General features: G+C 35.5%; 2 long non-coding RNA genes across 3 annotated transcripts; both read right to left on the bottom strand.

Moving 5' to 3' along the window:
• Positions 1-447: 447 nt before the first annotated feature.
• On the bottom strand, positions 448-886 carry LOC129757247 (uncharacterized). 2 transcript variants are annotated; one of them, XR_008739652.1, is made up of 4 exons: positions 808-886; positions 698-755; positions 571-633; positions 448-514 (listed from the first exon to the last, which is right to left on the bottom strand). It is a non-coding gene; the product is annotated as an uncharacterized LOC129757247 (long non-coding RNA). The 2 variants fall into 2 exon arrangements; XR_008739651.1 differs by having other exon boundaries at positions 450-633.
• A 2,037-nt stretch (positions 887-2,923) lies between these two features.
• LOC129757246 (uncharacterized) lies at positions 2,924-4,078 on the bottom strand. The gene is made up of 2 exons (XR_008739650.1): positions 3,936-4,078; positions 2,924-3,419 (listed from the first exon to the last, which is right to left on the bottom strand). It is a non-coding gene; the product is annotated as an uncharacterized LOC129757246 (long non-coding RNA).
• Positions 4,079-7,450: the final 3,372 nt, after the last annotated feature.

Below are 7,450 nucleotides of genomic sequence, written 5' to 3'. Positions count from 1 at the left end.
ACATGCAACACTTTTCAACTTCAATGGCTTCTTAAAGCTTAATGCTTACAGATAATCATATCTCTTGTACCTCAAAAGTTTTAAGGTTGATGGGACACGAAACTAACGTAGTCAGAAAAATTATTGATTTTACCAGTTATTTTTAAATTAACAAAAACATGCGATTTTCACCCTACTAAGAAAAAGGGGTAAGTTGCAACAAATTCTGTAAGTAATGAAAAATCAAATGAAAACGTTTAAAAATTTATAGTTTTTGATACATTTGTGATATCATAACGCATAAAGCACCAATTGCAGTAATTTTTGGTTTTGTTCGAATCAAATTTTAAATGTTTTCTGTCAGAAATGTTCCTTAAGAAAAAAGTGTTGATCTGCTGCATGAATTACGGGGTAAAAAATACTTCGAAATATTCTATTAGCTTAAATCATGAAAATAAATCTTAGTGTTGCTCTCGGAATTCTCAGGCTCAGGCAAAAACGAATCCTTGTAGTTCAATATAAAATTTACTCAAAGCTACAATAAATACAACAATTAGATTGAACAGTACATACGACATTTTGCTATCTTACATTAAAAGTTTCTCCTTCACTCTAGATGAATTTCCTGATGGCTTTCTTCCTCTCTTTTAGGCCCTAATAAAGTCATCAAATCTAATTACATACAAAGTACAAACTAAACATTCAGATAAACACTTACGGTCGGTAGCTCTGAGATGAATGACTTCTGTCAACAGTCGGCACTTGGGTCACTAAATCTAAACATGAAACACTTAGTTTTTGGTTTGTAAAATGCTTTTTGTAACTTACGGTAGTCTCGGTGGCAATCAACTATTTTCTTTCTAGTGATCCAACGGCATTCAACTCGCAATCTAAATATCAAAACATCCATTAGCTAACGAACACAAACACATACAGGATCTCAATGAAACTTAATGTTTCCTCGAAGAGATTCCTTTCACTTAACTCTAAGCGTACATCTTTCGAGGATATGATTGGCTAGCATCTTACAAATGCTAAAACCACCAACCCACAGAAAGTGTACTATGTATGCCGTGACCGGGATTTGATCTCATGACCGTTGGCTTAGAAGACTGGAAGGCTATCCTCTACGCCACGGGCTGCGGCTTATTCTCTATCTATTCTCTATCTTCTACTTACAGCGCTCACAGATCAATTTCAGACTATCAGTCAAATTATCTGAATAGTTGCAATGCCCGTTATCACTTTAGATTTTCGGTTAAACTTTCTACCTTACAGCCACTACCGTTCGTCTTCACAATATTATCAAAATGGTGCCAATACTTGCTGGAAAGCTGCTAACATATTTTTCTCATCAATGTATTTATTCATCATTCCCGCGCATAATTCAATTTAATTATTTGTTTACGTTCTTCTCACTCTCATCATCATTTCTTTTTCACTTTCTCTGACCGTCACAACACAGTGGTCAAAACTGCGTACAACACTTAGGATGGATGAAATTTTAACGTTAACAAACGCATAATGTGAAACAATCATATGCCAGCATATGGAAACGCGATTTATGAGGTTTAGTTCTGATATGAATTTTGTTGCGTTTTGCCCCAGACAGCTAACTGAATTATAAAAATATTTATTTAAACAAATTTGGTGACTATCCGAAAAATATTTAGACACCAAAAGTGTTGGTATAGGATAATGAAAGCAATTTAAAGTTTGTAGGTGATATCATTAAGCAAATCCGTCATACTAGGTAAAGTTTTTTATGGCATCGAACAATCTAAAAAATTGAACATCTGTTGTTCGATTTTTTAAACTTTTTATGACAATCTAAAACTTCAAAAAACTTTTTCACGATGTTTAAAACTATTTTTTTTTTGTTTCGATTATAGTCGTTTTACCATCTTTATGGCATTCGCGACTCTATGTTTAAAACTATGTCATCATCAATTTGTTATCATTCAATGATAACTTTATTACAGTATATTGAAGTAAAAACTGAATGAGTGTTGTGGTATACAAATGTTGCATCTAACCCTGCTTTTGCATGATGTCCCGTTTAACGGTAATCAAAGTATAAAGCTATCTGAAATACACGGATACACCTAAAATGTTTACTGAAACCATAAGTTTTTGATGATTATGAAGCTTTTTCAACATTACTTTCGATTTTTTTATAAATTACCCAACATCAGTATAAAAACTTGACAAGTCTGTTTTTCTATAAATTATAAAAATAATAAATATTCAGCTTATTCGGCCGAATACATAGCTCAACAATTCGGTGAGCCGAATATCCGGCTTAACGGTTTTTTGGCGGAAAAACTTATCCTGTACAAATGTGTTCGATGTTTACTCTTGGGCTAGAACTCGCGGTCAGCTGCTAAGGAGGCAACTGACTTACCAACTGAGCTACATCACAAGTCCAACCGCAAAAAAATGTTATCCCAAAAACAGCACGTCAACTGTGGCAAGATTCAAGTTCAATTTTCTCGGAAAGAAGGATATAAAAATGGCAAAAGTAAAATTTAGCGCTGCATTAAAGCGTGATACCATCTTATGCCAACCGGGTGCTAATAAAATCCGAAGGAGCTTCTCGTAACGTAACTCCCGTTCATTCGTCAAGGTGTGCTGCCGGTGGATTAGATTTTTATCCACCGCTACCCCAAAAGTGCAAATATGTATTATTCCTCCAAGCCACCCCCCACGGTCTAAGGAAGAAAGATGAACTGATAAGTGCTGCGCTGCTCTCAGTGGTGCAATTTGGTTGGTTTTGTTTCCTTTTTTTGTTTTGGTTCAGTATGAACGAAAAGCCGGCTGATGTCTTAAGGGACATGAAAATTCATGCAAATTGGTCATCTTTTCTTAGCCTTGTTTGGAATGATATAATCTGGCCTTGTGGAGGGCGTTTTCTTTAATGTCCGTGTTTTCAAATTTTATAAGGTAGTTGTGCCGTAGAACTTTATTATGTTGAACACATTATTCGTGTGATTTTTAACGGTCGCCATATATGTACCCAAGTACTGTCTAACTTTCGCATCTTCCTCTTCCAGACAAATCCAATATGATTTTTTTTTGCTACACGGTTTAAAGAAACATTTCATAAAGAACAGAAATAATCTGGAAAACATTAACCAAATATTCTATCATTTTCGGTTTGAAAGGAATATCAATTTGAACTATGAAACACCACTGAATTCCAGATATGTAAAATTTATTTCAGATCTACCCAAATGAATGGCAGCCAATAACCAACTAGTCATCATCCATCAAATCGACCGAAACCGTCAGCCAGGACCAATAAAAAAAAACCAAAAACTTCGATATCGGAAAATTGTTTTGCCATTGCGACGTGACTATTCCCGCTTGGTTTTTGCCGGGTAGATGACAAACAGCGACAGTTGCAGAAAGCACAATCCGAGCGCGACCACTTTTTGAATCTGGGAATAGAACGGAGAACAGAGACAACAAAATGAAAAAAAAATCATTCAAAATGAAAATCTGTCAATGAACAACAGTTATTAATGCTGATGGAATCGCGGCGCGGCTTAAATGAAAATATTATTGTTATTATTGGAAAAATAAAGCATGAAACAACAAACAACAGAAGAGAGAAATGCGTTCGATTGGAAACTTATGGTCGACGGATTCAGTGGTTGTGGAAAAGTTTTGAAATCAATTTTCCCCGACGTCAAGGAACGTTTTATGTGGTATGAAGAAGGACACAATCGACTTTTTTCTATAGAGACATTCAGAAAGTGGCATAAAGAGACGAGAAAATGTTGAAAAATGGATCCAATCAAATGCAAACCGCTACTGATGTCTGAGGTGGTATTGTACTTAGAAGCGAAACGAAACGAATGAAACTTATAATGAACTATGATGATGATGAACATATGATTGATTCATTTTCTTGTGCTTTCATTTTTCTCAATTGATTGTAGAAAGGTACTTACGATAATGAAGTAGTTGTTGAGAATGATTCCGTACAGAAGCCAAAGGACCGAAGCACACGTGGTCGTTAGGATGACGGGAAGTGGCAGTCCTGCGCTGCTTTTTTGCCGCACTACTTCACCCTGAATCGATGGAAGAAAATAGTTCGTATTAACATTTGAAAGTGTTCAGCATATATGAGAAGTTCAATATAAAAATAATTGATTCATGATTTGCGGTTTACCCGAGTTTTAAACCAACTTTAATTCTATCAAAAGAAAAGCTTAAAGAATTATCCATCCGGTACTTCCGTTTGCTAAAAAGCCCATCAGCAAAATAGGAAGCACACAATAATGCCGTCGCTGCAGCCCCTAAAAGTAAACATGTGATGTTTTTGTGCACAAAAATATCAAAAACCTAAGTTTTGTTTTCATAATAAACCCAGTTTACCCACAAGCCACTTCCATGAAATATATCTACAATATTAAAACAAAACAAAACGATCGATATTAGACTTTTTACTGTAACCATCCTGGCCAAGAATCACGCTTTGATTCTAGTTGTCTATCACAATTGGTTTCATTGACCGCTTCGATTGTTTTCATCGATAAAATCTTCATAGCTCTTTTAGCATAATTTCATAACATCTCAAACGTAAATTGTTAAATTTCATCAAAAATAAACGTTGTGAGAAAAAATAAAAGATTATTGTACAGAGTTCAGTTGAATGTAGGTTTCATTGCCTTAAAACCTGTTTCATATTTTAACAACTCAGAGATAACTTTTTACAATCATGTTATAATTTAGGCATCATTTTCGAAAATGATCTCTCTTGGAATCATTTTATCGCTGCTCCGTGCGAAAAAAAATCTACAACTCTCTGAAGAAACTGAATTTAACCACTAAAAATTTAGATGTACAAACAAAACTCAAACTGTTTAAGTGTTATATATTATCCTCTTTTAATTTATGGTTCGTTTATATACTGTGATGCAGCTTCCTGTGATTTGAACTGACTTCGTGTTGCTCTAAACTCCTGCGGTAGATACCATTTTCAATCTTACTAAAGGGTTATACGGTCAAAATTTGGTCAAAGGAAAACGCGTGTAAATCGGTGAAATCGTTTATTTAAAAAATCAAATTAAATTTCTTTTTCAAGTTTAATTAGTATAAAATTCAGGAAAAATATTCAGTTAGGCTTCCGCTTTTCCAAACCCGAATTGTCGGGCCTTACGCTTAACCCCTGCCATCACCTTCTTCGCCGCAGAAAGCCAGTTTGCCTTGAACTGCTGCTCGTCCTTAGCAGATTTTTGGTCTTCTTCGGGTTCCGCTTGACAATAGCTCAGTATTTCTCAATTGGGCGGAGCTCTGGCGTGTTGGGAGGGTTCTTGTCCTTGGGAACCACCTGCACGTTGTTGGCGGCGTACCACTCCATGGCCTTTTTACCGTAATGGCAAGATGCCAAATCCGGCCAAAACAGTACGGAACAACCGTGTTTCTTCAGAAAAGGCAGCAGACGTTTATTCAAACACTATTTCACGTAAATTTCTTGGTTGACGGTCCCGGAAGCTATGAAAATGCTCCTTTTCAAGCCACAGGTACAGCTGGCTTGCCAAACCAGATATTTCTTCGCGAACTTTGACAGTTTCATGTGCTTGAAAATATCTGCTACCTTTCCCCTTCCTTTTGCCGTATAAAACTCCTGTCCCGGAAGCTGCTTGTAGTCGGCTTTGACGTAGGTTTCGTCGTCCATTACCACGCAGTCAAACTTCGTCAGCATCGTCGTGTACAGACTCCGGGATCGCACTTTGGCCGTCGTATTTTGTTTATCATCGCGATTTGGAGTCACTATCTTCTTGTAAGTTGATAGTCCGGCTCGTTTTTTGGATCGATGCACGGTTGTAGACGATACACCCAGCTTATTTGCGGCATCTCGGAGAGAGAGGTTAGGGTTTCGCTTGAAACTACCGGCAACTCTCTTTGTCGTCTCAGCGGCTTCCGGTTTTCGATTTCCCCCCGATCCAGACTTCCTGGCTGTCGACAAACGTTCCCCAAACACTTTAATTACATTTGTAACGGTTGATTTGGCAACTTTTAGCGATTTTGCCAGCTTTGCGTGCGAGTAGCTCGAATTTTCGCGATGCGCGAGCAAAATTCTTCTTCCTTGGACGGCAGCCTAACGAGCCAAACTTTTTTCACTTTATGTTTTAAATATCCGGGCAATCTGACAAGCTCATTTTTTAGGATTGCACAAATCGTTCAAGATTATTATGATAAAATTTGGTAAAAAAAATTCTTTTCGGACCCAAACAACAAAACTAACAATAACAATAAAGTGAATACAAATTTTCCCGAAACGAATATTTTGCGAACAGCTGTGGAAAGTGAAGAAAGCCTTTGAGTATTTGATATTGAAATTTTAATTTATTTAGTTGAAAACAGCGAAATTATTTGACTAATCTTTATAAAAAATATCAGATTTAGAAATTTTTTCAGAAGTCAAAATGACTCGGTGTCTTCCGAAAAGTTGATTATTGAAAAAATTATTTTATTTGTGTTGTTCTACAGTTCTTTTTAGAAAAGCGCTTAAATTCATTTAATGAATATATCCTTTTCAAAAGATATCTAAGAAAACAAGAGCTGATAGAAAAAATTGGAATAATGCGCACACAATTTTTCAAAATAAACTCTAATACTCTTTGCGCCTCGGAAAAGCTAGAATTTTGTTGTCTTGTCTAAGTAATAAATCATAAAATGAAGCATCAATTCCTGGCAGCACATAGGTTATTTTTGTCATTTTTGCAATTTTTTCAATTGTTGTTATTTTGTATTTTTTTTTTTATTAATGTCCTTTTTGTCATTTTTGTTCTTTTTCCTGGTCTATTGACAGATTAGTTGTAGAAAATGCATCAACAATAGACAGAGAGAGAAGAATAGCAACAACAGGACCTATATATTGTATAACCGCTTATGTAGAGATACATATCCTATTGAGTGAAAATATACCTACATTCAAAATGCGAGTGAAAAATTACATGAAAAATAATTTAGAGCGGTTAATGTATCGTTAAACTAAGTTCATAAGTGTCAACTAGAACCGAAACCTTTTAGAGGAACGCAAGTTCATTAAAGTTTCTTACTCAATATTTACCTCAAGTAATGTCCTGCGGTATTCAACCAAGGTGTTAAAAAGTTAATATCTTGAATGTCACAAACTTTGAAATGCCCTTTTGTGATGTCAGAAATAATTGTTCCTATTCAATTAAATCTTTAAAAAAATTAGGACTACATTTGTTTTCTAGTGTCCCTGAAACTAGAAAATTTAGGCAAAATAAATTCTTTTTCTAAATTTTTCTAACTTATAGATAAAAACATTTGCTCCAAAAATGTTCTCTTGTGTAGTTAATTCTAGTCTAATAAGGCAATTGAAATAATCATCCTTTTTGTGAAATCGGAATTTGATTATCACTTTCAATTTGAATTCTCGATGGGGCTCCTGAGTGTTGGGAGGGTTGAGCATTTTCGGCACGAAATTGAC

This window comes from Uranotaenia lowii, chromosome 3, assembly GCF_029784155.1.
Source record: "Uranotaenia lowii strain MFRU-FL chromosome 3, ASM2978415v1, whole genome shotgun sequence".
NCBI lineage: Eukaryota > Metazoa > Arthropoda > Insecta > Diptera > Culicidae > Uranotaenia > Uranotaenia lowii.
The sequence above is the reverse complement of the archived record's forward strand: the minus strand, read 5'-3'. Positions and strand labels throughout refer to the sequence as shown.